The sequence below is a fragment of the Mauremys mutica genome, chromosome 4, assembly GCF_020497125.1.
Source record: "Mauremys mutica isolate MM-2020 ecotype Southern chromosome 4, ASM2049712v1, whole genome shotgun sequence".
Lineage (NCBI taxonomy): Eukaryota > Metazoa > Chordata > Testudines > Geoemydidae > Mauremys > Mauremys mutica.
Window position 1 is genome coordinate 112,447,281 of NC_059075.1, and position 24,961 is coordinate 112,472,241.

General features: G+C 48.0%; 1 long non-coding RNA gene across 1 annotated transcript in view; it reads right to left on the reverse strand.

The window, feature by feature from the left end:
• The window catches only part of LOC123368208, a 42,682-nt gene extending 24,979 nt beyond the window's left edge, over window positions 1-17,703 (reverse strand). Inside the window, exon 1 of the long non-coding RNA XR_006578716.1 lies at window positions 17,632-17,703. This is a non-coding gene — a long non-coding RNA (uncharacterized LOC123368208). The remainder of the gene's footprint in view (window positions 1-17,631) is intronic.
• Between the last annotated feature and the right edge of the window lie 7,258 nt (window positions 17,704-24,961).

A 24,961-nucleotide genomic window follows, 5' to 3' on the forward strand; every position in this document is an offset into this window, starting at 1 on the left:
GAACCTTTCTCCAGTGTGGAGGGGTGACTATACCATTGCTGCCTTTGCGGCCCATCATAGCTAGTCCTTGTGTCAGCCATTGGGAATCCCCAAGGAACAAGGTGCTTCCAGACTGCGGGATCAACTCTTTGGGCCAGATTCTCAGCTGGTGTAAATCATGTTGACTTCCAGGGAGAGACACCAATTTACACCACCTGTGTGTCTGAATCCAATGATCTATCAAGGTAAAATGCCTGCTGCTCTCCGTTTTCTGATGTTAGTGCCAACGACACTGACTGGTACTATTAAGTAACCTGGCTTTTGTCAAATGGCATTGAGAGTTGTGCATCATGGGCAGGGCCTTAGTGGAGCATGACTTCTGGGTTATTCCACTTGTTCTGCTTCCTATGGTATCAGGGTTTCATCAAGATAAGTCTGTTTTTCTAGAGACCTGACAGCAATACACAACCACACCCACTCCTGATTTATAAACTTGCGGCTAAATTGAACTTTCACTGACGCTACTGGCTTCAGTGGGGTTACTCCAATTGACACCATTGTAGCTGACAGCAGAACTCTGTTTTAAGACACTCATCATCATCATCAAAAGGCAAAACAGAATTGTACATGTATTGATAAGCTGGGGTGCAAATTTGGGGCAAAATCCAACTCATTTACACCCATGCAGGCCCACTGAAGTCAGGCAGACAAGTTATCTTCTGGACTTTGTTTTCACCTTTCTCCTCTGGTCTCTATTAATATCCCGTAGTGTTACTGTACTTTGGCTGCTGAATCTGTGTGTTTGAATGACCACACCTGGGTTTCCATGGAGCAGCTGCCTCGCAGAGGGTGGGAGTTAGACAAGGAAGTCTCTGTGGCTTAGAATACATAGAGTTTATCAGATAATGGAGGAAGACAAGCATTAGCCCCATCTGCATAAAAGGATCTCAGGCTGTAAAAGCATAAAGCGTCCATTGACATCACAAAAATTTCTCAATAGCAAATTGCTGAGCCTGTCACCTTGAATCAACATCATACAGGAGGGTATGGAACGGGCAGCCCTCTCCACTGCAATACAATCCCAGATGAGAATTGTTTACTGTGGAAGTTGTCCCAGTGTTCCCTTTGGCTTTGGCTCACTCCTGGTCCTAGTTTTTTTGACCTTGTACTGCTACTGGCCCAAAATAACCCGGGCCAGATTCTTGCGCTGCTACTGGCCCAGGGAAGAGTGGATGCAATAGTTACCATTCTGATTTAGTAGCTTTTGAAACCCACCTTTGTGTGGGGTGGGGGGACGGACACGACAATTGACAGCACAAGGTGCAGGGCAAGAGAGAATCTCTCTTCCATGTCACTTAAAAAAAGCCAACGAGGAGTCCTTGTGGCATACTTAGAGACTAACGAATTAATTTGGGCATAAGCTTTCGAGGGCTAGAACCCACTTCATCAGATGCCTGGAGTGGAAAATACAGTAGGCCGTATAAATACACAGCACATGAAAAGATACATCCCCTAGTGCACCAACCTCTCCATCATCACTGGACTTCAGGCTCTGTCACAGCCTTCTAGGAGCAGACCCTCAGCTACTGTAAGTCAGCCTAGCTTTTAGGCAGAAGTCAATAGAGCTAACCTGGTTTACACCTGTGCTTTGAGATGGAAAAGGCCCTGCTAGATCATCTAGTCCAGGGCCAGATTGTCCCTCTGTCTAGTTTATATTCTTCAGCGCTTTTCCTAGACTAGCTTCACTCAAAAAAGGGGACTTCCTCTACATCCCATGGGAAAATATGCACTGTAAGGCCTGGTCTACACTGGGGGGGGGGGGGTGTCGATGTAAGATACGCAACTTCAGCTATGGGAATACCGTAGCTGAAGTCAAAGTATCTTATTCCAACTTACCTCCCGTCCTCACCGCGCGGGATCGACATCCACGGCTCCCCCGCTGACTCCGCTACTGCCGCTCTCTCCGGTGGAGTTCCGGAGTCGACGGGGAGCTCGTTCGGGGATCACTATATCGCGTCTAGATGAGATGCGATATAGCGATCCCCGATAAATTGATCGCTACCTGCCAATATGGCGGGTAGTCTGGACGTACCCTAAGAATAGAGAGCTGATTACAAGAAGTGTACTCGGTGCTGATGCTATATAGAGTGTGTTCCCAGCATAGTCCTGATAGACTGATGGTGGTGGCAGGGAAGAAGAGGAGTCAGTGCCAGGCAAACAGTCTTTTTTGTAAGTTGTGTGTATGGAGTGAAAGGCAGGAAGGTGGGCAGGTGGATACAAGGGAGCACGGAAAGGAACAAGGAGAATACTTGCCATGGGGGAAAAGAAGAGAGGTGAGGGTAGGAAAGGCCCATACTGTTTTCTTTTTGTGGCGCTGCTCAGCCGACATCAGAACCCTGCTAATTTTAGGCACAGATCAGTCATGCTGCCTACTGTATACAGAGCTTGGAGCGGCTTTCATGTGGCATAATGACTTGAAAAGTTTCTGACTGATGACGCGTGGCAAAGAGCCCAACTGCAAGATTCCTGATCCCTTTTATTAACCAGGAAACTACAGATCAGAGAGACAAGACTTTATCAAGAAGGTAGAGTTCCAGTACAGGCAAGAGTCCATCCCAGTGCATTCAAACTTTCACACTAATGGTGCCAAGAATCACATGGTGCCCTTGCACAAAGGTACATTGACTTCAGTGGATGCTCACAGAATTTGATCCCAAGTGTATTAACAGCATTATATGAAACTGATGAATTATTAACAGTTTCTCAAGTGCGTAAGTGTTTGCAGGATTAAACTATACTTGCACAAATAATCCGCATTTAAGTCAATGGGACTCCTCCCATGAGTAAATTTACTCACATGCATGTAGGATTTGCCCCTCTGCCGTGTACATTGGCCAAACCGGACAGTCTCTACGCAAAAGAATTAATGGACACAAATCTGACATCAGGAATCATAATACTCAAAAACCAGTAGGAGAACACTTTAACCTGTCTGGTCATTCAATGACAGACCTATGGGTGGCAATTTTGCAACAGAAAAGCTTCAAAAACAGACTCCAATGAGAAACTGCTGAGCTGGAATTGATATGCAAACTAGATACAATCAACTTAGGCTTGAATAGGGACTGGGAATGGCTGAGCCATTACAAACATTGAATCTATCTCCCCTTGTAAGTATTCTCACACTTCTTATCAAACTGTCTGTACTGGGCTATCTTGATTATCACTTCAAAAGTTTTTTTCTCTTACTTAATTGGCCTCTCAGAGTTGGTAAGACAATTCCCACCTTTTCATGCTCTTTGTATGGGTATATATATCTCCTCACTATATGTTCCATTCTATGCATCCGAAGAAGTGGGCTGTAGCCCACGAAAGCTTATGCCCAAATAAATTCGTTAGTCTCTAAGGTGCCACAAGTACTCCTGTTCTTTTTGTGGATACAGACTAACACGGCTGCTACTCTGAAACCTAGTTTTTAAATGATATCTCACAAGGGATATTTTGTACAAGGATTATTAGGGTGCTTAGGGCACCAGCAAAGCAGGGGGCACCAAAAAAAGAGGTATTTGCTTTTTTTGAAACATCATCGAAGTAGTAATCATGGGAAAAATCAGAACTTTGTTAGACTTCCTTACACTCCACTACACACTGTTCCCCGGTTTTCTGTTCTCTTTGTATTACTCATCCCCACCTAAACCAGGGGGGTGTCCTACTAACGTAGATTGAAATAATGCAAGGAAATCAGAGACTGTAACTGATCATCCTACTCCTGGTGGTAAAAACAGACATTGTTCTAGAAGGTGTGGATGTGTCAGAGATTGAACCTGCTCATGCTGTAAATAATAGGAGAAAAGATCCTGGTGTGTGGGTTGATTTCAGTACCGATGATGTAGCTTACTGGATAGATCGTGGACCAAATGACTGTCAACACCACACTGGGCCATTTGAGAAATCACGTCAGACATTTACCAGTAGCAAACAAACAAGATATTGTCCACAAAAAATATTTTTTGGCATGAAAGCGAATGGTGAGAAATACACTTGTGAATGGCTACTGTATTCACCATCAACAGGGTCTGTGTACTGTTTTGTTTGCAAACTTTTTGCATATAAACCTTCAACATCCCAGTTTGCTGCAGATGGATTTAGTGACTGGTGGAATACTGTTTTAATTGAACAACATGAAAATAGCACTACTCACAGAGATTCAATGTTGACATATTTAAATCGAAGACAGGGCTTTGGATTGACACAAAAATTGGAAGAACAAATTAAAGGGGAGCGTGAATACTGACAACATGTCTTGCAGCGTGTTATAGCCGTTCTTCAAACATTAGCTGAATGTGGTCTGCCTTTCCGGAGATCAAATGACACATCTGGATCATTGCAGAATGGAAATTTCTTAGGAGTGTTGGAGCTTGTGGCTCAGTTTGACCCATTTTTAACATGCCATATCTCAAAATATGGGAATGCTGGCAAAGGTAACCCATCATACCTATCCAAGACAATATGTGATGAACTCATTGGTCTAATGAGTGACAAAGTTTGTTCAGCTATTGTGGATGAAATAAGTACTGCTGGGTACTTCAGTTTCTCTGTCGACTCTACACCTGATCTTTCACATATTGATCAGTTGAGTATTGTACTAAGATATGTGTCTCCCACAGATGGAAAACCAGTTGAATGATTTATAACGTTCCTCAATTTGAAAAGCCACACTGGTGAAGAAATGGCAAATCAAGTACTGCATTATCTGTGCCAAGTTTGCAAAATAGATTTCTCAAAGTGCAGAGGTCAGTCTTATGACAACGCTGCCAACATGTCAGGGTGTTATCAAGGAATGCAGAAGAAGCTTTTAGAACAGAACAAATATGCCATATTCATACCGTGTGCTGCACACTCTCTCAATCTTGTTGGCCTCAGTGCTGTTGATTGTTGTCCGGTGGCAGTAAGGTTTTTCTCAACAGTCCAGTTACTTTAGACATTTTTCTCTGCCTCAACACACTGATGGGCAGTTCTTAAAACATATTTGGGCAATGATCGTGTGCTGAAATCTCTTTCTAATACTCGCCGGGAGGCACATGCAGTGGCAATAAGTGCAATTCTGGAATCCTACTCAAAGATTGTGGATGCATTAGAAAGTATAGCTGAAGACCAATCACAAAAGGGAGAAACTATACGAGAGGCAGAAAACATTGCAAACAAGATGCAAGAACTAGAGTTTGTATTCATGTTGACCATGTGGAATGAAATTTTACAACACTTTTACCACACAAGTCAAGCTCTCCAAGAAAAAGAATTGGATTTGAAAACATGTGCAGACCTCTGTCAATCATTAGCAAACCACTTACACACTTTGAGGAATGATTTCGAAAGATTTGAAGACATATCAAAAGATATCTTGCCTGATACTAACTACAAAGAAGCCCAGTCCCGCAAGCAAATCAGGAAAAAACAAGCAAATGATAGCAGTGCAACAGAAACAGCATTGAATCCTAGAGACAAATTTCGCGGATCTACTTACTACGCTATAATTGATGCACTTGAAGCTCATATGAAGAGGAGAGGTGAAGTGTACAAAGAAGTATCAAGTAGATTTTATTTTCTAAACGATATGGATTTATCTGATGAACAGTATTCACAAGGTTCCCAAAAGCTAGTTGACTCATACCCCGTTGACTTGAACATGAATCTCTGTGGAGAAGTACAGCAGTTCCACTGTTATATGCGCGCAAAGTTTAATGAAACAGGAAAAAGGAAATTCAGTCACATTGATCTTCATGACACAATATTGAAAGACGGAATACAATGTGTATTTCTAAATGTAGAGATCGCACTACGTATTTTTCTAACATTGATGATTACTAACTGCTCCACAGAATGCTCTTTTTCTCAGCTGAAGAGAATAAAAAACCCTCAGAGAACACAATGTGTCAGGACAGACTTGATTCACTTTCCCTATTGCGTATGGAAGCAGACATGCTTCGTCAAGTCAGCTTCGATGAACTTATCCAGAATTTTGCAATCAGAAAATCTATAAAGAAGCTATTTTAATTTCAGCATACATGTAAGTTTTGTGTCATTTCAAAAAATAAAATTGTATTTTACGGTATAGTATTGTTTTTATTTTGAATTACATATGGGGGAGAGGGGGCACCATAATCTTTTCAGTGCTTAGGGCCTCTAAAGGTCTTAATCCGACCCTGTGTCCAATCAACACCAGCCCATGTGCTCAGATATCAAATACAGGCCAGGAATTTAAAAGATGCGTGCCCTAAAGTCAGGCTTCCAACACTGTTTATAGGCACCTAAATAAACTGATCAATATTCAAAAGCATTGAGCAGCCAGCAGCTCCCATTCTACTTAAGTGACTAAATATGGATTTAGGAGCCTAACTTTAGGCAGTTTTAAAAATATATATGAATGAACTATTTGTGAACTTACAAACTAAACATTATTTCCCTGCAACAGGTATTTGCATTTCAGAAAATCATAGGGCTGCTCATGGAGAATTTGCTATGAATTATGTGCCTATGTCTATCCAAAACAATTGTGCATACACTTACTGGCCCCTTATGGTTGCAGGGATACTGGTCACTGCCATAACAGCATTATGTTGCAAATGATCAGCTCATTCTTTCCAATGAAGTACACTGTCCTCACAACTATGAGATTAGCAGGAACTTCCCCGGGAAAAATAAAATCTGCACACAGGAAAAGTGTGATTGATTACAACAAATGATACACAATAGAAAATAGCCCATGATATTCTTTTGTAAATCACTTGGATCCACAGAGTGATCTTGAGCCTATTTGATGGCTTTGAGAGCTAAATGCATTGATTAGAAGCCGCATATGCCCCTGATATTCATACATATGAAAGCATAAACCTGATCACAATACTAAAGCACCTGGAAACACCCAAACAGAAAATTAAAACATGGTTAGAAAAAATGGTTTAAACTTTTGGTAAGAAAAGCCAGAAAGCAGAACGTGGAAAACACTAAGTCAGATTTGCAGTGCAAATGGTCACATGCGTGCAAAAATGTATGTGAAATTTGCATGTGCAATTAACACAACTGTAAACTGTAATCTGGTATGTGGTTCTGCACCTGCAGTTCTGAAAATCTGGCTCAGATCAGGAGTGTCACCTACTGGTTATAGCTGGGACCCACGGGAGTCAGGATGCCTGGGTTTTTATTTGGAAGGTGGCTGTATCTAGTTATTAGGAACTGTGAACCAGGAGTTCAGGTTTTATTCCCAAACTATCACTTGTCTTGCTGTGGACTCTCTGTGGATTATTTTATCCAGTAGGAAAAGTGAGTTAATACTTATCTACCTCCTACTTGTATTTGTGAAGGTAAGTTCACTCAGTGCTTTGAGATTCCTGGATGAAAGTGGCTACCGGTGTGTGCCAAGGATCAATACTTAACATGAGACAGCAAACCAAAAGAGATGGTTTTCATACCACAAAAAGAAGCTCTTTCAAAATACAATGCTAGTTACAATGGTCAAAGCACAAAGACCCTCACCCACTATTCTATTAATGTGCTATAAAATGAATAAACTCTTTTCCAAGCCAATCTCTCTCACTCATTCACAAGAGCAGATATCTTCCATCCTCTCAGTGGTTTTTATACCCTATCCTACTCCAGATGGAGAGCTGGGAATTCTTCAGCACCCGAATCGAATTTTCAATCCACTCCAACATGATGGATGTACTGTCGTGTAACTAACATCATGCTGCACCAATAACCTTATATATTAAAGCAACAGTCCACTGATTAGGCTAATGTACAGCCAATATCAGTAATTAAATTGTCACACATAGGGATCCTAATATATAAAGTGACTAAGTATGCAGTAACATGGGACATTTACATGCTTTGAGTATGTTGTGGTAAATTCAGCGAAACACACCTTCAGCTATCCTTCACATCACACAGAAATTCAGGTCTTAAACTCAGGTCATCAAAGCACACAGCATTATTAATAAGGGCAGGACTGCAGCATCCAGGCTAAATTCAAACCTCTGTGATTGTATTCTGCATCCATGAATTCCATAGACATTTCAGCTGGAAACAGCATTCAGCTCCTCCTGTCCCAAAGAGTGTTCTGTGCACTGTTAAACAGCCACCACATTCCACAACAGAGGTGGCTGCATTTGAGCGATGAGCAATGCAATGCCTATGTACCCCTTACGTGCCTTACTTAACGTTAGCAGAATATGCCGAAACTCTGGGTAAAAGGCGGTGCTCTATGTGGGTATTGCCATTTTGATTATTATTCAGCCATCCTCTTCCCCCACCCCCAAAAAATCAAGTGCATCTCACAGCACAGTGACACGCCCTTCTTGCAAGTGTGTTACTGCTTTTATGAAGTGTTTTTGTTACATCCTCAAGCTGGTAATGGACAGCAAATCCAGTAGATGGTGCAAGTGACTCAGCTTTGTGCAGAGATATTGAAAGGGAAGACGTACTGTGATGATACTTAATTCCTGGACTCAGGACAAATTGAAAAAGGACTCATTCCGGTTACTGTAATCTCATCCATCTGCCTGTTCAGCACCTCCCATCTTGAGATCTTCTCTGTTCCTTCCCCGCAATTCTACAGAGTTGGGGTCACTTATTCCTCCTGTGCTGCCCAATTTACCCCAAACTCCCAATCTCTCCCACTTTAGCCTAGGACTGACATTAAACCAGATGCATTAATCACGTTGGTAGCACCTCACGCCAAGACGACTTCTCCTCTCTGTCTTCAGTGGGACTCTCTTGCTGAGGATTCATCAGGAGGAAGTATGTCATAATTTGGCCCTTGTTTATGGGCATTTTTATGGCACTCAGCTCCGTGGTCTGAGTGCCTCTCAAATCTTAATGAATGTAATGATCCTGCACCATGGCAGTCAACGGGAGTTTTGTCATTTGGTCCAATGGGAGCAGGAGAAGGCCCTTACTGCTCCCACACCCAGTATCGGGTTTACCATGGCGCCAGGCCCAGAGTCAGAAGGGGCCCCGGCCAGCCCGACTGTTTTGCGGGTGCCTCAGCAGATGAGCTGTTTTATATGGGTAGCCTGCGCGCAGCTGCAATCAGCTGTTTGGCAGGCAGGCTCAGATCAACTGTTTTGTGCCTCTCTGAGTCTCACAGGGGCTGAGTGAGTCTCACAACAAACAAACAAAAAGCTGCCTTAGGGTTGGTGTGGGCAGGAGTGCTGGGCTAGCAGCAGCAGCACAGCCAGCGCCTGCTCACCTAGGGCCACTGCACAGCTCTTGGGCTGATGGCCATGGCGTCCATGTGTATGGCTGCTCCCTGCCAGCCAGGCTCGACTCTGGCCACAGCAGGCATCAGATGACCCAAGGGAGCCCAGCTAGGCTAGGGCTCGGTGCAGTGGTAGATTAAGGGGAGGAGAAGCCCTGGACCCAGCAGGAGCTGCGCTGGGGAGGGCGGAGGGAGAGAAGCCCTGGACTCTGGCAGAAGATGTGGGGCTGAAGTCCTTGGCTCGGGAGCCTCAGCCACCCTAGTGGCAGAAGCTACAGGGCTGAAGCTCTGACCCCACTCTGTGCGGAGCTGGCCTGAGCCCCCCTCTCTCTCCCATTCACCCTGCATGGAGCTGGCTCTTACTCTCAGGCTGTGGAGAAATTCAGCCCAAATCTACCCACCTTGGTATTGCCATTTCCCCCATCATCACACCACCACGAATGGATTTAGCCTAGGAGACAGAGTCAGCATTAGCGCCATTTGGCAGGTGGGATCTAGGGCACACAGAGGTGAAGTGACTTTCCCAAGGCTAAGCAGGAACTCTGTGGCAGAGCAGAGAATCAAACCCAGAACACCTGAGCCTGAGGCCTGTGCCTTAACCACTAGGCAACCCTTCCCACCCAAGGAGAAGGGAATCTCCTCTGCCGCTGAGTGTGTGGGTGAGAGCAGGCACTAGACAGAGCCACTAGGAGGTGGGGAGCAGAGAGAGATGGGAAAAGGGACATGGGTGGGAAGCAAGAAGGAGGAAACATCAGGAAGGGGAGCAAGGACTTAGGGAAGAAACAAGAGAAAGGGAAAGGGGCAGGGAGAGCGAAAGGACCCAGGAGAAAGAGGAAGAGAGAGGGGAAAGACTCTCCACTGCTTGCCCCTCCCATCCACCGTCTTCCCACAGCCATCAGTGGCCCACAGCTCCCAAACAGGCCGTAAGCGGGTGTGAAGCCCAGAGCGAACATAATGTCTTTAAACTGGGATGTTAGTGAAGACAGCTTGTAGCTGAGTGCAATGATTTTAATATACTGTAATTCATGATAATGTCATGATATATTGCATTACCATTTTAATAATGATTGCATTGTTAAGATGCCAATGATAGACACACATTCAATAACAGAAGATGAAAGAAGTGTATAAATATGCTGAAAATTGCCAGTTTGGGGGGGAGGCTGAGTCCCCCCAAACACACACCTCGCCTTCAAAGCAGGAGGGGACAGAAAGAGGTGGAGTGGGGCAGGGTGAGGGCGGGGCCTTGGGGAAGGGGGCAGGGCCAGGATGGGGCACCCACCGGCAAAACCAAAAGTCAGCACCTATGCCTGCATCTGTACCACCCCGATGAGCCCCTCCAGACACCCTCCCCACTGAGCCCCAACCACCTACACCTGGACCCCCACCCAAATGAACCCCACCTCTCCTGCATCCAGATCACCCGCTGAGCTCCAACCACTTTCACTTGGTCCCCCCCGGAGACTCCCATTGCCCCTGCACCTGGAACCTCCCTGTGCATCCAGATCCCCCACTGAGCTGCCTGCACCCAGACTGCCCCACACAGAACCCTCTTACCCCCATCTGGATCCCCCCACACTAAGTCCCTCTGCACTTGGATCCTGCTGCCAGGCTGAGCCTCCCTGCCCACATCTGGTGTGCCTGGCGCAAAAGGGGCAGGGCCCCAGGGTGTTTCTGTGGCAGGCCTGGCCCTTGTGCTGTGTCAGGGTCAGGTTCAGCCTCACTGCCAAGTCCCTGTCCTGGGGGGAGGGGAGGCTGCAGGGAATTCTCCCACCTCAGTGGCCTGTGCTCCCCACTGCCACTGTGGAGCTTCCACATTTATTTATTGTAAAAAAAAAAAAGAAAAAAAATTGCAGAATTTTAAAATATTATGTACAGAATTTGATGCAGAATTCCCTCAGGAATATGGGGCGCTGTATAGCTGTGATGATGGGACTGTGAAGGGGTGATGGACAGTAGGGGATCTGTGGGTGGGGAGCTGGGCAGGGAGTATGGTGTGCAGGGTGCTGTGCAGCTGTGGTGGGAGGTCAGCGGGAGGGGTGTCTGGGCAGGGGGTGCTGGGCATAGCAGGTCTGGGGGCATTGGGCATAGGGATCTGTGGGGGAAGTCTCTGGCTGAGGGGGCGCTGGGCATAGGGGCAGGGCACCGGGCAGGGGGGCAGTGTGGAAGGGGCGTGCTGGCAGCACAGGGCTGGACGGGCCAGTGTGTGTCTAGCAGTTGTGGGTTTGTAAACAATGCCCTTGTGCTGGGCTGACTAGGGGCACTCCTGCTGCACTACGCCTCATTGCCCCCAACCAACCCCTTGCTCTGTGGATCGCCCCCCCCATCACATGCCCCATTTCCCCAATGGGGACCCACAAATATGTTTGGCGCCGGGCCCACAAAAAGTTAATCCGGCCCTGCCCATGCCCCTGTGAATTTGGAAAAAAAAATTGAGCTAACTCCTACCTAACAGGGAGACCAAGTCACAGAAGTGAAATGACAGGTCACAGGAAACTCCTGGCAGAGCCAGCACTAAAACCGAGCTCTGCTGCCTTCCTGTCCCATATTTTAACCTGAAGGCTGCCGTCCCGTCCCTTTCTACTTCCTGCCTCCACTGTCTGCAGCATTCATCCCCACTCAACTTTCTCAGCTACACTGAGGGGAGCACAGCAGGCACTAGAATAACCCAGTGATTACTCCAGCTTCCATTGCACATTCCAGCTCTTTGCAGACATGAACAAATCCCTACGGGGACAGGAAGTATTGTCCCCAATTTACAGATGGGGAACTAGACCGAGAGAAAGTGATTTGCCTGGGCTTACACAGAGAAGTCAGAACCAGGAATTAAACCATCTCCTGACTCCTAGTCTTGGGTTTCTTGACCGTCATTGAGGGCAAGATCATGCAGGGGAAGGTCAGGCCAGTCTGATCACAAAATCTTTGTTCTCCCTCCCACTGCAAAGTAGCATCATTTTCAACAGGTTCTCATGGAGGCCCTTGCCAGCAAAGCACTTACGCTTTGCTTAACTAAGTATTCCTGAAAACCGGTTGATGTCAATGGGACGACCCAGGCCCTTAAAACAAAACCTGAGCTTAAGTGCTTTGCTGGATCAGGGCTTGAATGAGATGGACATTTTCAAGAAAGTTGTCCAGCCCACGCACATCAGCTCCCAGAGTCTTGGGTATCTTCTATGGCAAGAATAAGGCTAGACAAAGGAGGCTGTAACCTGGATTTCTCTAGGGACACCAGGCCCTATCGTACATTATGACATTCCACAGAGAAGCCTAGGCCACCACACCACCGAACTTCAGATCCACATTGGGATTTTGCAACTCAGACCCACATCTACTTGAACAACTCAGACATTTCAGCCCCTGGCTTATTCCTATTGGTTCTTGTTACAGGAAGTGCATACGTCAGTGTTAAAAGAAGTCCCTTCTTGCTGTGAAGAATTTATGAATAGACCCATCTTATTAATGAATGAACTGATACACAAAGTCATCTCGTTGCCAGATCCAAGCAGGCAGCTTGCAAAAGCAGAACGCCCCTGCCCTAGCTTTTGGGTGTGTTTATACTGCAACTGGGAGAGTCTCCCAGCGTAGGCAGACAGACTCATGCTAGCAGGGCTCCGTTCAGGGCTGGAGCATCCACGGAAAAAAATTAGTGGGTGCTTAGCACCCACCAGCAGCCAGCTGCCCCCCCCTCCCCTCCACCGGCAGCCCTGATCAGCTCTTCCCCTTCCCTCGCAGTGCCTCCCGCTCACCACGATCAGCTGTTCCACGGCGTGCAGGAGGCGCTGGGAGGGGGAGGAGCAGGTATGGGGTGCGCTCGGGGAAGAGGGCAGAACTGGGTCGGAAGTGGTGGGGCAGGAGCAGAGCGGGGGCAGGAAGAGCAGGGGTGGGTGCATGGGGCTGAGCAGCCCTGGGGAAAGGAAGAAGCCAATGCCTGTGCGATTCAGTGGGCTAAAATTAGCAGTGTGGACATTCTAGCTCAGGCTCTCAAGCTCACCTGACCCCCTCCTAAGCTTCAGAGCCTGAGACGTCCACATTGCTACTTTTTAGCACAGTAACTCAAGCCCTGCTAGCAGGAGTCTGTCTACCCGGGCTGAGCAGCTCATGGTAGGCTACAGTGTAGACATACCCTTCTTTGAGGCCAGCCAGCCAGGCCTGATCAGTTTCACATTCTCAGTTTATACGTAGTGAGAATTGTGTCTGGCCACAAGATCCTGCAGATGGCTTAGTTCAGCAGTTCCCGAGACCCAAGTTCATGCTAGAAGCAAAATGAAGAGCCTGTTATTTCAAATAAATACAGCAGAGGGTGCTGGTTTTGTTTTCCACAGTGCTCGTTACAGATACAAGTAGGATACAGGGCAGTAAGAGCTAATGAAGGACGGGACCTGGTGGGTGCGCTGTACATGAACGACCCCTCTGTTGGGAAGTCAGTCATTTGAAAGCTCTAGACTGAATGGTAATGCTGCAGAGCTGCTTAATTTTGCATTAGCCACATTTGCTTATTTTCACACGCTGGGTGACTTGCTGCCAAAACGTGGAAACTCTGGAGCGAACAAAGTGCAGCCAAGAAGAGAGTCAGCAGAAGCTCCTGCAGCGTGTCTCTAAGGGTATGGCTACACTACGAATTTAGGTCAATTTTATAGAAGTTGATTTTTAGAAATCGATTTTATACAGTTGATTGCTTATGTCCCCACTAAGCGCATTAAGTCGGCGGAGTGCATCCTCAATACTGCAGCTAGCATTGACTTACGGAGCGGTGCACTGTAGGTAGCTATCCCACAGTCTCCGCCACCCATTGGAATTCAGGGTTAAGCTCCCACTGCCTGATGGGGCAAAAACATTGTTGCGGGTAGTTTTGGGTACATGTTGTCAGTCACCCCTCCCTCCGTGAAAGTAACGGCAGATAATCGTTTTGTGCCTTTTTTCCTGGGTTACCCGTGCAGATGTCATACCACAGAAAGCATGAGCAACAGCAGAATGGTTGATATGGTAGAATGTGCCTTTGGACGTTTAAAAGCTCGCTGGCGCTGTTGGTCAGACTTCAGCACAACCACCATTCTCATTGTTATTGCTGCTTGTTGTGTGCTCCATAATATCTGTGAGAGTAAGGGGGAGACGTTTATGGTGAAGTGAGAGGTTGTGGCAAATCACCTGGCATCTGATTTTGAGCAGCCAGGCACCAGGGTGATTAGAAGAGCGCAGCAAGGCGCGCTGCACATCAGAGAGGCTTTGAAAACTAGTTTCATGACTGGCCAGGCTTCAATGTGACAGTTGGTTGTGTTTCTCCTTGATGCAAACCCACCCCCTTTGTTGATTTTAATTCCCTGTAAGCCAACCACCCTCCCTGCTTTGAAATAAAGTAACTATTGTTTTGAAACCATGCATTCTTTCTTTATTAATTTAAAAAAATGAGATCACGGACAAGGTAGTCCGGGTGGGGTAGGGGAGGAGGGAAGGACAAGGCCACATTGCTTATTGTAGCCACACTAAAAATCAAACTGAATGACAGTCTTCTGTTGCTTGGGCCATCCTCTGGAATGGAGTGGCTGGGTGCCCGGAGCCTCCCCCCCCGCCCCCTGCATTCTTGGGCATCTGGGTGAGGAGGCTATGGACCATGGGGAGGCGGTTATACAGTGGATGCAGTAGGTGGTTGTGCTCTTGGTGGCTTTCCTGCAGCTCCAACAGATGCTTCATCATGTCCGTTTTCTCCCCCATTAGCCTCAGCATCGCGTCCTGACTCCGCTTTTCATGCTCACTTAATTCTTTCCTGGCCTCTGCCACTGAATGCCTCCATGAATTAAGCTGTGCCCTATCAGTGCAGGAGGACTGCATGAGCTCAGAAAACATGTAATCACGAGTGTGGTTTTTTCACCTTCTAATCTGAAATAACCTCAGGGATGGAGATGATAGAATGTTTCTATGCTCCCCCTATGCTCTACGATTCTGGGGGGATTGCACGGTCACCTGAGCTGCTGAATGCTGCTGAGTTCGCTATGCTGAACAAACAGGAAATGAAATCCAAAAGTTCCCGGGGCTTTTCCTGTGTACCTGGCTAGTGCAGCGGAGTTCAAAGTGCTGTCCAGCGCAGTCACACTGTAAGACTCTGGGTTAGCTCCCGGAGGCCAATACCATCAATTTGCGTCCACACTACCTCAAATGCAACCCAGCAAGGTCGATTTTAGCGCTTCTCTCCTTGCCGGGGAGGAGTTCAGAAGTCGATTTTAAGAGCCCTTTAGGTCGACGGAACGGGGTTGCTTGTGTAGACGCATTCATTATAAAAATTGACCTAACACAGCTAAATTCAACCTAACCCCATAGTGTAGACCAGGGCTTAGCCAGCCCCACTGGGTCTCTATAAAAGTGCTAACTGTGAGGAGGAATTTCACGGCTCAAACACCTAGCATGGAAGTCATGCAGACAGTAGATGCCATTCAGCACCGCAGCATGTCACGACACAGAGGGATATTGCAGCAAGCCCTGAAAGTAGAATGAGCCCTTGCTGTGGCCCAGGTGACATCAGCCAGACTTACGTTGGAGAGGAACTATGTACACATTCGCAGGACAGGAATGGAGGGTGGTAGGTCAGAGAGGCACCGGTGGCAATGGAAGAAAAAGGGCAGAAGTCTCCCAACACTGAAATGCAATGTCAGAGGGAGGATTTCCCACCCAAAAAGCCTGGCATCAGCATGTAACCACCACCTCAGAGCTTTTTTTAATGTCTACTGTGCAGGTCTGTTTCCCCAGCATCTAAATTGGCCAGTCAATAAAACAAACACCTCAAACTGTACAAGCCAAGGCTGCCTGAGTTTCAGTGTCCAGTTACAATAGCACAGACAGCAAACACATGGAGCAAGAGACTATTCAGACACCTGGGACTGATCCAGGAGGTGCAAACCCCTGCAACTGCAAGTGATGCTGCACCTGAGTGGGAAGGAGGGGGAAAGGGAAGGGGATATTTGCACAAGCACAATTTACTAAGGCAAAAGAATATGGCCCCATGATTCTACTCTGTGGTTCAGCCAGCAGTTACTCTCTCCCATAGCACCCCCTTTATCAGGTGTGAGGGTAATTCTCACTTACTAGAAGGCCCTTTCACACGGCTCTAGCGGCATAAGTTCACGGCCACTTTATGGTACCTTTCCATTGGCAGAACATTATGAAGGGCTCTTCTTAGGGTATGTCCATGCAGCAGCTGTGAGGTATTTCCCAGCTCAGGTATGTATGTGAACACACACATGCACACACTCCTATGCTTGAGCTAGCACCTAAAAACAGTAGTGTGGTTGCAGCCACAGGGCCTAGCTGCCCAGGTACGTACCCCGGGGGTCAGGCGGGATTATACTCAGGCAGCGAGCCCATACCACTGCAGCCCCATTTCTATTCTCAGGCACAAATTCAAGCTGAGCTGGTACATGTAGCCGAGCTGTGACTCTCACCTCCCAGCTGCTGCGTAGCTGTACCCTTAGTGTGAACAAGAATGCTCTCTGGTGGAGATGCGGTTTTGAGATATCTTCCTGGGAGGTTTGTACTGATGAAAGCCCTGATACAGTGGAGAAAGCCATTAGGTTGTGAGCTAAGAGTCCAACAAGAAACTGCCACCCTTTGCCTGTAGCAGGAGAACTCCACACTTCTGCAAAGCTATGACAGAGCAACACAGGAATGAGCCCAGCCGCTGCCAAACAGGGTCACTCTGACCCTCACACTAAGTTTTAGTTCCTCATTACTCTGCTATTGTGTTCTGTAAATCTTTGCACTGTTCGTTTGGTTCCAGTGAAACCACTCTTTACCAAGTCTCAGGGGTAGCCATGTTAGTCTGTATCCGTGGGTGTCACTCTATGCCAGTTTGCCTCAGAGTCATTGTGGAGCCTAGCTCCTGCCAGGGGGTAAGCAGTTGCCCTGGTGCCAGGGGGTGTTATGGCAGAGAGTATGGCATTGCAGAGATCTGCACCCCTAAAACCCCTGTTGATTTTCACTAGGGCTCTGAGATAACCAGGGGGCTGAGTTGTGGATGGACTCAGGCTAAGTCCCACCTGATCTAGACCCCTTCCAGAGTAACAAAAGTACAAATGAAAGTCCCAAAACAAGAGGCTGGGACTATTCCTCAGCTTGTCCTTCACATTCCATCTTCAGCCCCACCCTGAACACACAACAGCCCTTACATCAGACTTGCATACCCCTTCCTCAGGGCTGGTAGGGGAATAGGCCCACCCTCTGCTCTAGGCCAGGGACCCTGTATTAAGCAGTTAGGCCTACTCCTTCAGATACACAGCCATTTCCCTGGGCCACTTTCTACCCCTAAGCCTCTTTGTGCTGCTTCCTCACAGCCTCTCCCCTAGCTCCACCCACCTTCTCTGGAAGGCCAACCCCTCTGGAGCACCTCTCTCTAGCTTTCTGGTACCCACCATGGGGTGCAACTCCATCCTGGTGATCTTCTTCAACCAGTAAAACCTCTCTACAGCCTCACCGCAGTCTCCCTCTTCATGTAGGCTGTCCTGACTTTCACAGCTGGGATCACTAATTATAATTAAACTGCCAAATCAGAACCAGCTGGGGGATAGCTGCTAGGCCACAGGCCAGGGTGAGTCTGACTCCATATAAAGGGACAAGGTGGGTGAGGACATATCTTTGATGGGACCTACTTCTGTTGGTGTGTGAGACAAGCTTTCAAGCCACACAGAGCTCTCCTTGTCTCTCTCACCAGCAGAAGTGGGTCCCATCAAACATATGATCTCAACTACCTTGTTGCTCTAATATCCTGGGGCTGACATGGCTACACCATTTCCTTTAAAAGAATCAGCCAGCCTGGTAAAAGAAGGCAGAAAGGACACTCCTGGGGAACCCCTGTTCATTTTAGGCCCCATCCAAAGCCCACTAAAATCTATGGAAAGATTCCCAGGGCAGTGTTGCCCACTCTTGTGATTTTATCGTAAGTCTCATGACATTTTGTGTGTTTCCTTAAAGCCCCAGCTTCTGGAGTCACATGATTAAGGGAGAATGCCAGCTTTAATTTAAAAAAATATTCTAGCCTTGGTGGTTGCAGAGGAAAGCTTAGAAATGTGACCAAAGTGCACCCTAAATGCTAAACAACCCCCCCCCATTTTTTTAAATCATGATTTTGGGGTGGTGGGGGCACGGGTGGGTTGACTCATGTTGTTTTAAGGCTAGGGGTTGGTAACACTGCACTGACTTAGACCGGGTTTGGTTCAGCTCCTTAAAATACTGGCTCTATCTGTCAAGGCATTTTAAGCAGTATCACAAAATGAAGCTCTCCTATGGAGAAAACAAGGGTGGCTCAGAAGATTGAGGCAGCTGTGCAAAATTACTCTTTAGAGAGAGGCAAAGAAAACCTGCTTCATTTCCCATCCTCATCTTGGTAAAGGAAAGGTAGATTGATTCGGTGCCTGGACTGGTAAATTCTGGGCAATTATGCAAGGTTGGGCTAAGGGAATTCCAAATATGTGATACTCTCCTTCCACAAGAGTGTGTCAAAGCAGGAAGGGGGAAGAGTTCAGGACTTTTAGATTTTCAGGGCCATTGGGGACATTCTCAAAAGGTGCCTAGAGAGATGTAGGGGCACTAGTCAGATTGCCTTTCAATGGGACTGGTGCTGCTAAATCCCTTAGGCACTTTGGAAAAGTCCACCCCTCTCCCCCACCACCAGTGCACCTGAAGAGGGGTGGGGCAGTGGTGGCTTTCTACTGTCCTTTGGCACCATCCAAGGCCCTGATTCTAGGGGTAGCCAGGGGCCTGGTTCTCAGTGTTGCTCTAACCTAGGCCATCTGGAAGGGATGTTTCCCCTGGTATTGCCAGAGAGTGATGTGCTTTAGCCACGCCCCCTCCAGCCCCAGGAAACCCCCTCTGTTGCAGTGGGGACTGGAGCATAGGCAGCAGGTTTGTATAATTTTTGGTGGTGCCCAAAATGGTGGTGCTCAGCAGTTTCTCTCTCAAGTCTGGTCCTGAAGTTTTTTTGCTGTAGGATGGCCACCTTAAGATCTGCTGTTGTGTGGCCAGGGAGGTTGAAGTGTTCTCCTACAGGTTTTTGTATATTGCCATTCCTAATATCTGATTTGTGTCCATTTATCCTTTTCCTTAGAGACTGTCCAGTTTGGCCGATGTACATAGCAGAGGGGCATTGCTGGCATATGATGGCGTATATTACATTGGTGGAAGTGCAGGTGAATGAACCGGTGATGGTGTGGCTGATCTGGTTAGGTCCTGTGATGGTGTAGATATGTGGGCAGAGTTGGAATCGAGGTTTGTTGCATGGGAGAGAGTCACTGGCTATTTTCTTTCAGGCAGGGAAGCTCCGAGGCAGGGGCAGGGGAGAAACCCAGCTCCAACTATTGGTGAAGCACAGACCCCAGCCTTGAATATTCCCGGTGCTTGAGCACCTCGAGCCCGTATAAGCTGCCGCCCCTGGACTGGAGGGCAGGGCCGGCTCCAGGCACCAGCCGAGCAAGCTCATGCTTGGGGCGGCAGATTCAACGGGGCAGCATTCTGCCCAATCCTAGGGCAGCACGGCCGCCTTTTTTGTTTTTGTTTGTTTGCTGCTCTGGCCGCCCTGTAGGGGCCGGTGGCGCGGAGGAGGGGAGTGCCCTGCAGCAAACTCGGCAGGGCAGCCCACCTCCTTCCCTCCCCACCGACCGGAGCGGCACGGAGCCCTCCCGGCAGGCGGGGCGGCGGTCGGGGCGGCATGGTGGGCGCCCCACTGAAGCGCTGGCTGCCCTCTTCTCTTTCTCCCTGCCGCTCCCTCCCTTCCCCCTCCCCTCCACTAGATCGGGCACGCACTCTGGACCACAGGGAGTCCCCCTGCATCCTGGCTCCGGCCATCCTGTACGGTTTTTTTGTTTTGTTTTTTTCCCCTGCTTTGCCGGCCGCACCGTTTTTGCTTTGCCCCCCCTCCGCTTTGCCCCGCTTCAGCTGTGCCATTTTTTTGTTTGTTCCCACTTCCCCCTTGCTTTACTGCTCTGGCCATGCTGTGTCCCCCCCGGGCCCGCTTTGCTACTCCGGCCGTACCGTGTTTTTGTTTAGTTTTTTTCCCCTGCTTTGCTGCTCCGGCCGCCCCCTTTCCCCCTCCCCGCCCCTTTTTTTTTTGGCTTGGGGCAGCAAAAAAGCCAGAGCTGGCCCTGCTGGAGGGGGAGTCAGGATCGGGTAGCACAGAACTAGTTAATCTGGTCTCAGAACATTCAGGGATTCCCCCCTAGGCACTGGGAATTCCAGTTGCCTGGTTAGGGCAGTTCCCAGAGTGCAAAAACATCATATTTGAGGGCTTGGGATCTGGTCCTAAGCATTTTGCAGGGAGAATATCTCTGCCAAAACAATTTTCCAGGCCTTTGGTCCCTTCATCCGACACCTCCCTTTGCAACTGTCATTTCTCTGGCTTAGGTTTTATTGCCAAATAAGATCTCCTCTGCCAGGAAAGTGCAACAAGAAGACAGAAGGATTGGTTGAGGGTCAGTGACATTAGGAGCATGGAATATCGTAACAGGAAGCTAGCGGTGTCATAGAGCCACAGGCAGAGTTTCAGGTCAAAAGGGCCTACCAGATCGCCTACTCTGACCTTCTGTATATTGATCACCTCGCACCCACACACTAAACCCAACAACCGGAATTGGCCAATGTTACCAACACTCCCAATGGCCAGGAAGCAATTTTAGCTCCTGCTTGAACAATTGTGGTAAGACGCCCTCCTATTAGTTGCCTTCCCCACTTCCCTGCCTCCTGGGGAAGAGCAGCCAATCAGAATGCTGCAGGGGGCAGGCAGAGCTCTCCCCCCCATCCCCTCCCCCCAAAACTCCATCCCCTGAAATGATGGAAGAGAAGGAGCAGCCTTCACATGATGGGAGGGGGGGAGCAGAAGGAGCTCCACAGCTCAGAGTGGCTCTGCTCCCCCTGCCCCTCCTGTGAAGTGAGTCGTCGCCTCTGCTCTTCCACCCTCCCCTCCTCATCCCTGCAACACCACATCTGGGTGAGGGGAAGTGAAGGACTCCTGGGGGGCTCTCCCAGGTCTGGGAAGGGGGGCGGGGAAATGCAAGAGGAGCGGAGATGCTCTGGGGGTAGAATTGATGTGAGGGTTGGGGAGGCAACATTAATTGCTGGGGTGGGGGATGGGCAGATGTGGGGCACAAGCTCAATCAGAATTTGGGGGGTTGGGAAGAAGCTGGAAGCACCACAGTATTTCACACAGATGTGTGTAATTTGGTCTCAGCTGGAGCTCCCAGCAAGAGCTTCTGGAATACAACCAAAGTCCCGAATTCAGAGAGTACAGTGAGCGTTGGCAACACTCAGACACATGAGAGGAAGGGAGTTCACAACTCAGAAGACAGACTCCCCCAAAAACACAAAAATCTGATGGATTTTGTGGCTGACTCATGATTTTTGAACTTTTGGAGTTGGCAATACTGAGCCAGTCACATTAACAATGGAGAGATGGTTATCTCTCCCCGATGAGGCAATTCAGAAGTGCAAGGGATTCCCCTTGTTACAGCCTCAGCCTAAACACAGATAAAGAAACTGTGGAAGTGGTTTCTACCAGGGCCAGAGTCTGAACAGAGAGAAGCACTTCACAGGAGACTAAATTTTAAATATAAAAAACCTCCCTCCATCAAATTTCAGGGGTTCTGGTGGTTTAACCAAAACAACAATCCGAGCAAAGGTCTCTGTAAAGCAGGAGGAAAGAATGCAGCAGCCCGTCAGCAAACTTCCAAACCCGCCAACAAACTGTCAGTTGAATTGACCAAGAAGCAAAGTGCCAGCACCGTGTCCATGCTATTGCCCCCAGAAGCACTAGTGCTGATTCCGCTGAACTCCGGGTAGCCCTGATGGGAATTTTCTTTCTAAAATTCCCTGGTGTAAACAAGGTGAGAGGTGTAGGCAGGGCTGTAGCAATGTTTGCTGAGTGGGGTTTGCACAGTGAAAAAAAGAACCATGTGTGAGCGGGGGAATTTGTGTGTGTGGTCAATGACTGCATGGAGTCCTGCCTCCCTGCTATGTCTGAATGACAGCTGATGCCTTCAGCATTTCAGACTCTCCATGTGCCCTGGACCTTGCATCATGGGGCAGTCTGAGCTGTGTGTGATGCAAACCCCAGGGCACAGAGAGAACAGCTGAAAGGCTTCTGCTGCCATTCAGACAAGGTGTTGGAGGGGATCGATCCTGTTTATTTGCTGCCAGGGAGCTGAGCTGCAGACAAAACAGGTCCACTTTATAAGTGGGAAGTTTTCTGTGATCTGTTTTTGGAAGTCTACTTATGAGCTCACTTCACTGAAGCTGGGGCAAGGAGGTATAAGTTACACCAGCTGGGCCCTCTAGGCTCCATGTGGATGGGTGGACACCATTTGTAAACAGGGGTGTCACTCCACCTGTCCCACACTGGAGTTTCCACTACGTAGGGGCACTGTTAATATTGGCTCCATAGCAGCCATAGCGGCTTGGGCTACACTGAATCAGTTCTTACCCTGGCTGCAGCCCTCCTCAGCGAGCACTGCCCCCTCTTTGGGCTACAAAGGTCTCATAGGCTCCCCTGGTAGAGATGATGCAGCCACTTACTATCACTGCAGTCTCCCTTCTGGCAAACCTTCTATCTCAGGGACCCAGTTAATGCCAGCTTCCCAGGAAGCACACTGGCCCTTTAAAATACAGGGGGATATATCGTTGCCAAGACATTCTCATTCTCATTTGGTTACACCTGTTGGAGTCAGGTGTACTCGGCACAGTCTCTCCTGAGTTCCAGGCAGCATTTCAGAGACAGGGAGCTAGCCAACACCTCAGTGCCCATCCGCAGCCGGGGGAATGGAGTGTAGCTCAGAGGTGACCCCCAAGCATGGCATAAGACCGGTAAATACCCATGGAAACTGAAGCACAATGCCGTAGTTATATCTGTGCCTCAGAGGAAGCTTGAAACCGAAAAGGGGGAAGCCCCATATCAGGAGAGTGAGAATTCAGAGAGTTACTTTTAGAACATAGTGCTGAACAGGGGATGCTCCCCACCCCCGACATACCAGTGCCAAGTTGATACGGTTCGTGGGCAGAAAGAACTCTGCCGCATTCTCTTTCATGATAAGAATAACGACCCAGGGTCGCAGCCCTGATCATCTCTTCCAAAGGTTCTGGCTTTGTTCTAAGAGCTAATTCCTCACATGGCACAAGTCAGCGAAGCTCCTCTGGATCTAGCCCCCCGTGCACAGCAGAGATGGGCCCAAGCCACAACATTCAGATTTGGATGCAAATCCTCCAGGGAGTGGGGTTGTTTGGATCTGAGAGGGTGGGTTGTGTTGGCCACATTTCTAGTGCATATTTTGTTGGCATGGTGAAGAAGCTGAGAGACACACTCTCCTAAAGGAGAAACTATTTCCTCAAACTATTGGAAGCTGTAAGAGAAACATCCCTGTCCCCAGTCAAAAACCAGGAAGAAAAACTCTATAAATTCAGGAAGAAGTAGAGTAGAGATGGCAAAAGTGGCCTTGTTCCCCCATTGCAATGCTACTGAAGTCAACGGGAATCACGCATATCCTGCTGCCAAAGAATCAGGACTAGAGCTGGGCAGGAATTTTGGCAATTTTTTTAAATTTTTGGGTGGTGTTGGGAGGGGTGTGTGGAAGATGCTGATTTGTCAAAACCAAAACATTTCATGGGAACATCTCTGTTTTGGTGAAGCTTTCTCAGAACTAGGGTGGAATTTCAGGAGTGAGGCACTCCAGAATAATCAGCAGCCTGATGGTTAGGGCACTCACCTAGGATGTGGGAGACCCAGCTTCAAGTCCCTGTTCCAAATCAGGCACAGCAGGGACCTAAACCTGGGGGTTGGCTCATCTGGGGTTGAGGCTCACTCTCTCATGATCAAATTTTTCATGACAATTTTCCAAAGGTCTCATTTTTGTATGGCAAAACCAGATTTCAAAACACCTCCGCCCCCCTCTTCTTTTTGACAAAACGGAGTTCTTGTTTTCCAGCCAGCCATAATCAGGACCCAAAAATGGACAGCAATACAAAAGTCAGCAAACACAGTGCATTGTATTTCATTACTACCACAAAACTGGGAAATAGATACTTGGAGCCAGATTGTCATCGGGCATGAATGGGCGTAGCGCCAGTCACCTCAACGGAGCCACATGTATTTACATGCGAGGAGGATTGAGTGTCTCTTCAGAGCAGTATGGCCTAGTGGATAGCACGCTAGACTTATGCCTCAGAAGACCTGTATTGTACTCCTGGTTCTACTGTGAGAGGTAGATGTTATCATTGTCAGGCCCTCCACAGACTGACTTTACTAGTACCTGAGCACCTTGCCATGTCAATAAAGTGACTCAAGTTTAAAGCTATGCACCTTATCACTGAGACGATACCCAGCAGTCGTTTAATTTCCTCTCCTTTTCTGGCACTCCTTATGGTTTAATCTTGTGAGCAGCATTAACACAGAGGGGTAATTGAAACTGGCCAGATAAGGATATTTACTTCTGCATTTTATCTCTGAAGAAACAGCAAATAAAGAAGAGTCGAGTCAGGATAAGAGGAGGTTGCAGATCAGAAACACTAAAGCACAGAGAAGCGGAGTGTCAGCCTGAAGTCTCACACAGCAGATCAGCAGAGGCGTCAGGCATCAAGCCTAGTCCTCGTGAGGCCTGGGCCAGTGCCCTGAACCACTGGACTATGTTACCCCTATAGCCCACCACAAAAGGACTCAAAACCTTCAATCTTCTGATCAAAAGCGTGTTATATTGAAAATGGTATTAA